Raw genomic sequence first — 7,462 nt, 5'->3', positions numbered from 1 at the left:
AGAAAATATTTTTTTGAAAAAATCCCTAAGCCCCGGGGTCACAATTTCAGCAAACATCTGACTTTTGGCAATTCACTCAAAAATGGTGCCAAAGCTTGAAAATGCTCTCCTGAAAGGTTTGGAAGTCGAAACAGAAGGCTTTTTATCACAGGACAAGAAATCAGCCCTCAAAAACTTAACCGGCAGAAAATATTTTTTTGAAAAAATCCCTAAGCCCCGGGGTCACAATTTCAGCAAAAATCTGACTTTTGGCAATTCACTCAAAAATGGTGCCAAAAGCTTGAAAATGCTCTCCTGAAAGGTTTGGCACTCGAAACAGAAGGCTTTTTATCACAGGACAAGAAATCAGCCCTCAAAAACTTAACCGGCAGAAAATATTTTTTTTGAAAAAATCCTCAAAAATGGTGCCAAAAGCTTGAAAATGCTCTCCTGAAAGGTTTGGCACTCGAAACAGAAGGCTTTTTATCACAGGACAAGAAATCAGCCCTCAAAAACTTAACCGGCAGAAAATATTTTTATGAAAAAATCCCTAAGCCCCGGGGTCACGATTTCAGCAAAAATCTGACTTTTGGCAATTCACTCAAAAATCGTGCCAAAAGCTTGAAAATGCTCTCCTGAAAGGTTTGGCACTCGAAACAGAAGGCTTTTTATCACAGGACAAGAAATCAACCCTCAAAAACTTAACCGGCAGAAAATATTTTTTTGAAAAAATCCCTAAGCCCCGGGGTCACAATTTCAGCAAAAATCTGACTTTTGGCAATTCACTTAAAAATGGTGCCAAAAGCTTGAAAATCTCTCCTGAAAGCTTTGGTGATGGAAACAGAAGGCTTTTTATCACAGGACAAGAAATCAGCCCTCAAAAACTTAACCGGCAGAAAATATTTTTTTGAAAAAATCCCTAAGCCCCGGGGTCACAATTTCAGCAAAACCTGACTTTTGGCAATTCACTCAAAAATGGTGCCAACCGGTTGTAAATGCTCACGTGAAAGCTTTGGCACTCGAAACAGAAGGGTTTTTATCACAGTACAAGAAAACAGCCCTCAAAAACTTAACCGGCAGAAAATATTTTTTTGAAAAAATCCCTTAGCCCCGGGGTCACAATTTCAGCAAAAATCTGACTTTTGGCAATTCACTTAAAAATGGTGCCAAAAGCTTGAAAATGCTCTCCTGAAAGGTTTGGCACTCGAAACAGAAGGCTTTTTATCACAGGACAAGAAATCAGCCCTCAAAAACTTAACCGGCAGAAAATATTTTTTTGAAAAAATCCCTAAGCCCCGGGGTCACAATTTCAGCAAAACCTGACTTTTGGCAATTCACTCAAAAATGGTGCCAACCGGTTGTAAAGGCTCACGTGAAAGCTTTGGCACTCGAAACAGAAGGGTTTTTATCACAGGACAAAAAATCAGCCCTCAAAAACTTAACCGGCAGAAAATATTTTTTTGAAAAAATCCCTAAACCCCGGGGTCACAATTTCAGCAAAAATCTGACTTTTGGCAATTCACTCAAAAATGGTGCCAACCGGTTTTAAATGCTCACCTGAAAGCTTTGGCGATGGAAACAGAAGGCTTTTTATTACAGGACAAGAAATCAGCCCTCAAAAACTTAACCGGCAGAAAATATTGTTTTGAAAAAATCTCTAAGCCCCGGGGTCACAATTTCAGCAAAAATCTGACTTTTGGCAATTCACTCAAAAATGGTGCCAACCGGTTGTAAATGCTCACCTGAAAGATTTCGCACTCGAAACAAAAATCTGACTTTTGGCAATTCACTCAAAAATGGTGCCAAAAGCTTGAAAATGCTCTCCTGAAAGCTTTGGCACTCGAAACAGAAGGCCTTTTATCACAGGAGAAGAAATCAGCCCTCAAAAACTTAACCGGCAGAAAATATTTTTTTTGAAAAAATCCTCAAAAATGGTGCGAAAAGCTTGAAAATGCTCTCCTGAAAGGTTTGGCACTTGAAACAGAAGGGTTTTTTTATCACAGTACAAGAAAACAGCCCTCAAAAACTTAACTGGCAGAAAATATTTTTTTGAAAAAATCCCTAACCCCGGGGTCACAATTTCAGCAAAAATCTGACTTTTGGCAATTCTCTTAAAAATGGTGCCAAAAGCTTGAAAATGCTCTCCTGAAAGGTTTGGCACTCGAAACAGAAGGCTTTTTATCACAGGAGAAGAAATCAGCCCTCAAAAACTTAACCGGCAGAAAATATTTTTTTGAAAAAATCCCTAACCCCCGGGGTCATGATTTCAGCAAAAATCTGACTTTTGGCAATTCACTCAAAAATGGTGCCAACCGGTTGCAAATGCTCTCCTGAAAGGTTTGGCACTCGAAACAGAAGGCTTTTTATCACAGGACAAGAAATCAGCCCTCAAAAACTTAACCGGCAGAAAATATTTTTTTGAAAAAATCCCTAAGCCCCGGGGTCACAATTTCAGCAAAAATGTGACTTTTGGCAATTCACTTAAAAATGGTGCCAAAAGCTTGAAAATGCTCTCCTGAAAGCTTTGGTGATGGAAACAGAAGGCTTTTTATCACAGGACAAGAAATCAGCCCTCAAAAACTTAACCGGCAGAAAATATTTTTTTGAAAAAATCCCTAAGCCCCGGTGTCACAATTTCAGCAAAAATCGGACTTTTGGCAATTCGCTCAAAAATGTTGCCAAAAGCTTGAAAATGCTCCCCTGAAAGTTTTGGCACTCGAAACAGAAGGCTTTTTATCACAGGACAAGAAACCAGCCCTCAGAAACTTAACCGGCAGAAAATTTTTTTAAAAAAATAATTCCTAAGCCCCGGGGTCACAATTTCAGCAAAAATCTGACTTTTGGCAATTCACTCAAAAATGGTGCCAACCGATTGTAAATGCTCACCTGAAAGCTTTGGCGATGGAAACAGAAGGCTTTTTATCACAGGACAAGAAATCAGCCCTCAAAAACTTAACCGGCAGAAAATATTTTTTTGAAAAAATCCCTAAGCCCCGGGGTCACAATTTCAGCAAAACCTGACTTTTGGCAATTCACTCAAAAATGGTGCCAGAAGCTTGAAAATGCTCTCCTGAAAGCTTTGGCGATGGAAACAGAAGGCCTTTTATCACAGGACAAGAAATCAGCCCTCAAAAACTTAACCGGCAGAAAATATTTTTTTGAAAAAATCCCTAAGCCCCGGGGTCACAATTTCAGCAAAAATCTGACTTTTGGCAATTCACTTAAAAATGGTGCCAAAAGCTTGAAAATGCTCTCCTGAAAGCTTTGGTGATGGAAACAGAAGGCTTTTTATCACAGGAGAAGAAATCAGCCCTCAAAAACTTAACCGGCAGAAAATATTTTTTTGAAAAAATCCCAAAGCCCCGGTGTCAAAATTTCAGCAAAAATCTGACTTTTGGCAATTCTCTTAAAAATGGTGCCAAAAGCTTGAAAATGCTCTCCTGAAAGGTTTGGCACTCGAAACAGAAGGCTTTTTATCACAGGAGAAGAAATCAGCCCTCAAAAACTTAACCGGCAGAAAATATTTTTTTGAAAAAATCCCTAACCCCCGGGGTCATGATTTCAGCAAAAATCTGACTTTTGGCAATTCACTCAAAAATGGTGCCAACCGGTTGCAAATGCTCTCCTGAAAGGTTTGGCACTCGAAACAGAAGGCTTTTTATCACAGGACAAGAAATCAGCCCTCAAAAACTTAACCGGCAGAAAATATTTTTTTGAAAAAATCCCTAAGCCCCGGGGTCACAATTTCAGCAAAAATGTGACTTTTGGCAATTCACTTAAAAATGGTGCCAAAAGCTTGAAAATGCTCTCCTGAAAGCTTTGGTGATGGAAACAGAAGGCTTTTTATCACAGGACAAGAAATCAGCCCTCAAAAACTTAACCGGCAGAAAATATTTTTTTGAAAAAATCCCTAAGCCCCGGTGTCACAATTTCAGCAAAAATCGGACTTTTGGCAATTCGCTCAAAAATGTTGCCAAAAGCTTGAAAATGCTCCCCTGAAAGTTTTGGCACTCGAAACAGAAGGCTTTTTATCACAGGACAAGAAACCAGCCCTCAGAAACTTAACCGGCAGAAAATATTTTTTTGAAAAAATCCCTAAGCCCCGGGGTGACAATTTCAGCAAAACCTGACTTTTGGCAATTCACTCAAAAATGGTGCCAACCGGTTGTAAATGCTCACGTGAAAGCTTTGGCACTCGAAACAGAATGGTTTTTATCACAGGACAAAAAATCAGCCGTCAAAAACTTAACGGGCAGAAAATATTTTTTTGAAAAAATCCCTAAGCCCCGGGGTCACAATTTCAGCAAAAATCTGACTTTTGGCAATTCACTCAAAAATGGTGCCAAAGCTTGAAAATGCTCTCCTGAAAGGTTTGGAACTCGAAACAGAAGGCTTTTTATCACAGGACAAGAAATCAGCCCTCAAAAACTTAACCGGCAGAAAATATTTTTTTGAAAAAATCCCTAAGCCCCGGGGTCACAATTTCAGCAAAAATCTGACTTTTGACAATTCACTCAAAAATGGTGCCAGAAGCTTGAAAATGCTCTCCTGAAAGCTTTGGCGATGGAAACAGAAGGCCTTTTATCACAGGACAAGAAATCAGCCCTCAAAAACTTAACCGGCAGAAAATATTTTTTTGAAAAAATCCCTAAGCCCCGGGGTCACAATTTCAGCAAAAATCTGACTTTTGGCAATTCACTTAAAAATGGTGCCAAAAGCTTGAAAATGCTCTCCTGAAAGCTTTGGTGATGGAAACAGAAGGCTTTTTATCACAGGAGAAGAAATCAGCCCTCAAAAACTTAACCGGCAGAAAATATTTTTTTTGAAAAAATCCTCAAAAATGGTGCCAAAAGCTTGAAAATGCTCTCCTGAAAGGTTTGGCACTCGAAACAGAAGGCTTTTTATCACAGGACAAGAAATCAGCCCTCAAAAACTTAACCGGCAGAAAATATTTTTATGAAAAAATCCCTAAGCCCCGGGGTCACGATTTCAGCAAAAATCTGACTTTTGGCAATTCACTCAAAAATCGTGCCAAAAGCTTGAAAATGCTCTCCTGAAAGGTTTGGCACTCGAAACAGAAGGCTTTTTATCACAGGACAAGAAATCAACCCTCAAAAACTTAACCGGCAAAAAATATTTTTTTGAAAAAATCCCTAAGCCCCGGGGTCACAATTTCAGCAAAAATCTGACTTTTGGCAATTCACTTAAAAATGGTGCCAAAAGCTTGAAAATGCTCTCCTGAAAGCTTTGGTGATGGAAACAGAAGGCTTTTTATCACAGGACAAGAAATCAGCCCTCAAAAACTTAACCGGCAGAAAATATTTTTTTGAAAAAATCCCTAAGCCCCGGGGTCACAATTTCAGCAAAAATCTGACTTTTGGCAATTCACTTAAAAATGGTGCCAAAAGCTTGAAAATGCTCTCCTGAAAGCTTTGGTGATGGAAACAGAAGGCTTTTTATCACAGGAGAAGAAATCAGCCCTCAAAAACTTAACCGGCAGAAAATATTTTTTTTGAAAAAATCCTCAAAAATGGTGCCAAAAGCTTGAAAATGCTCTCCTGAAAGGTTTGGCACTCGAAACAGAAGGCTTTTTATCACAGGACAAGAAATCAGCCCTCAAAAACTTAACCGGCAGAAAATATTTTTATGAAAAAATCCCTAAGCCCCGGGGTCACGATTTCAGCAAAAATCTGACTTTTGGCAATTCACTCAAAAATCGTGCCAAAAGCTTGAAAATGCTCTCCTGAAAGGTTTGGCACTCGAAACAGAAGGCTTTTTATCACAGGACAAGAAATCAACCCTCAAAAACTTAACCGGCAAAAAATAATTTTTTGAAAAAATCCCTAAGCCCCGGGGTCACAATTTCAGCAAAAATCTGACTTTTGGCAATTCACTTAAAAATGGTGCCAAAAGTTTGAAAATGCTCTCCTGAAAGCTTTGGTGATGGAAACAGAAGGCTTTTTATCACAGGACAAGAAATCAGCCCTCAAAAACTTAACCGGCAGAAAATATTTTTTTGAAAAAATCCGTAAGCCCCGGGGTCACAATTTCAGCAAAACCTGACTTTTGGCAATTCACTCAAAAATGGTGCCAACCGGTTGTAAATGCTCACGTGAAAGCTTTGGCACTCGAAACAGAAGGGTTTTTATCACAGTACAAGAAAACAGCCCTCAAAAACTTAACCGGCAGAAAATATTTTTTTGAAAAAATCCCTAAGCCCCGGGGTCACAATTTCAGCAAAAATCTGACTTTTGGCAATTCACTTAAAAATGGTGCCAAAAGCTTGAAAATGCTCTCCTGAAAGGTTTGGCACTCGAAACAGAAGGCTTTTTATCACAGGACAAGAAATCAGCCCTCAAAAACTTAACCGGCAGAAAATATTTTTTTGAAAAAATCCCTAAGCCCCGGGGTCACAATTTCAGCAAAACCTGACTTTTGGCAATTCACTCAAAAATGGTGCCAACCGGTTGTAAATGCTCACGTGAAAGCTTTGGCACTCGAAACAGAAGGGTTTTTATCACAGGACAAAAAATCAGCCCTCAAAAACTTAACCGGCAGAAAATATTTTTTTGAAAAAATCCCTAAACCCCGGGGTCACAATTTCAGCAAAAATCTGACTTTTGGCAATTCACTCAAAAATGGTGCCAACCGATTGTAAATGCTCACCTGAAAGCTTTGGCGATGGAAACAGAAGGCTTTTTATCACAGGACAAGAAATCAGCCCTCAAAAACTTAACCGGCAGAAAATATTTTTTTTGAAAAAATCCTCAAAAATGGTGCGAAAAGCTTGAAAATGCTCTCCTGAAAGGTTTGGCACTTGAAACAGAAGGCTTTTTATCACAGGACAAGAAATCAGCCCTCAAAAACTTAACCGGCAGAAAATATTTTTTTGAAAAAATCCCTAAGCCCCGGGGTCACAATTTCAGCAAAAATCTGACTTTTGGCAATTCACTCAAAAATGGTGCCAACCGGTTGTAAATGCTCACGTGAAAGCTTTGGCACTCGAAACAGAAGGGTTTTTATCACAGTACAAGAAAACAGCCCTCAAAAACTTAACTGGCAGAAAATATTTTTTTGAAAAAATCCCTAACCCCGGGGTCACAATTTCAGCAAAAATCTGACTTTTGGCAATTCACTTAAAAATGGTGCCAAAAGCTTGAAAATGCTCTCCTGAAAGCTTTGGTGATGGAAACAGAAGGCTTTTTATCACAGGACAAGAAATCAGCCCTCAAAAACTTAACCGGCAGAAAATATTTTTTTGAAAAAATCCCAAAGCCCCGGTGTCAAAATTTCAGCAAAAATCTGACTTTTGGCAATTCTCTTAAAAATGGTGCCAAAAGCTTGAAAATGCTCTCCTGAAAGCTTTGGTGATGGAAACAGAAGGCTTTTTATCACAGGACAAGAAATCAGCCCTCAAAAACTTAACCGGCAGAAAATATTTTTTTGAAAAAATCCCTAAGCCCCGGTGTCACAATTTCAGCAA

Source organism: Podarcis liolepis (assembly GCF_965112155.1).
Source record: "Podarcis liolepis genome assembly, contig: HAP1_SCAFFOLD_8, whole genome shotgun sequence".
NCBI lineage: Eukaryota > Metazoa > Chordata > Lepidosauria > Squamata > Lacertidae > Podarcis > Podarcis liolepis.
This window is presented reverse-complemented; position numbering follows the sequence as displayed.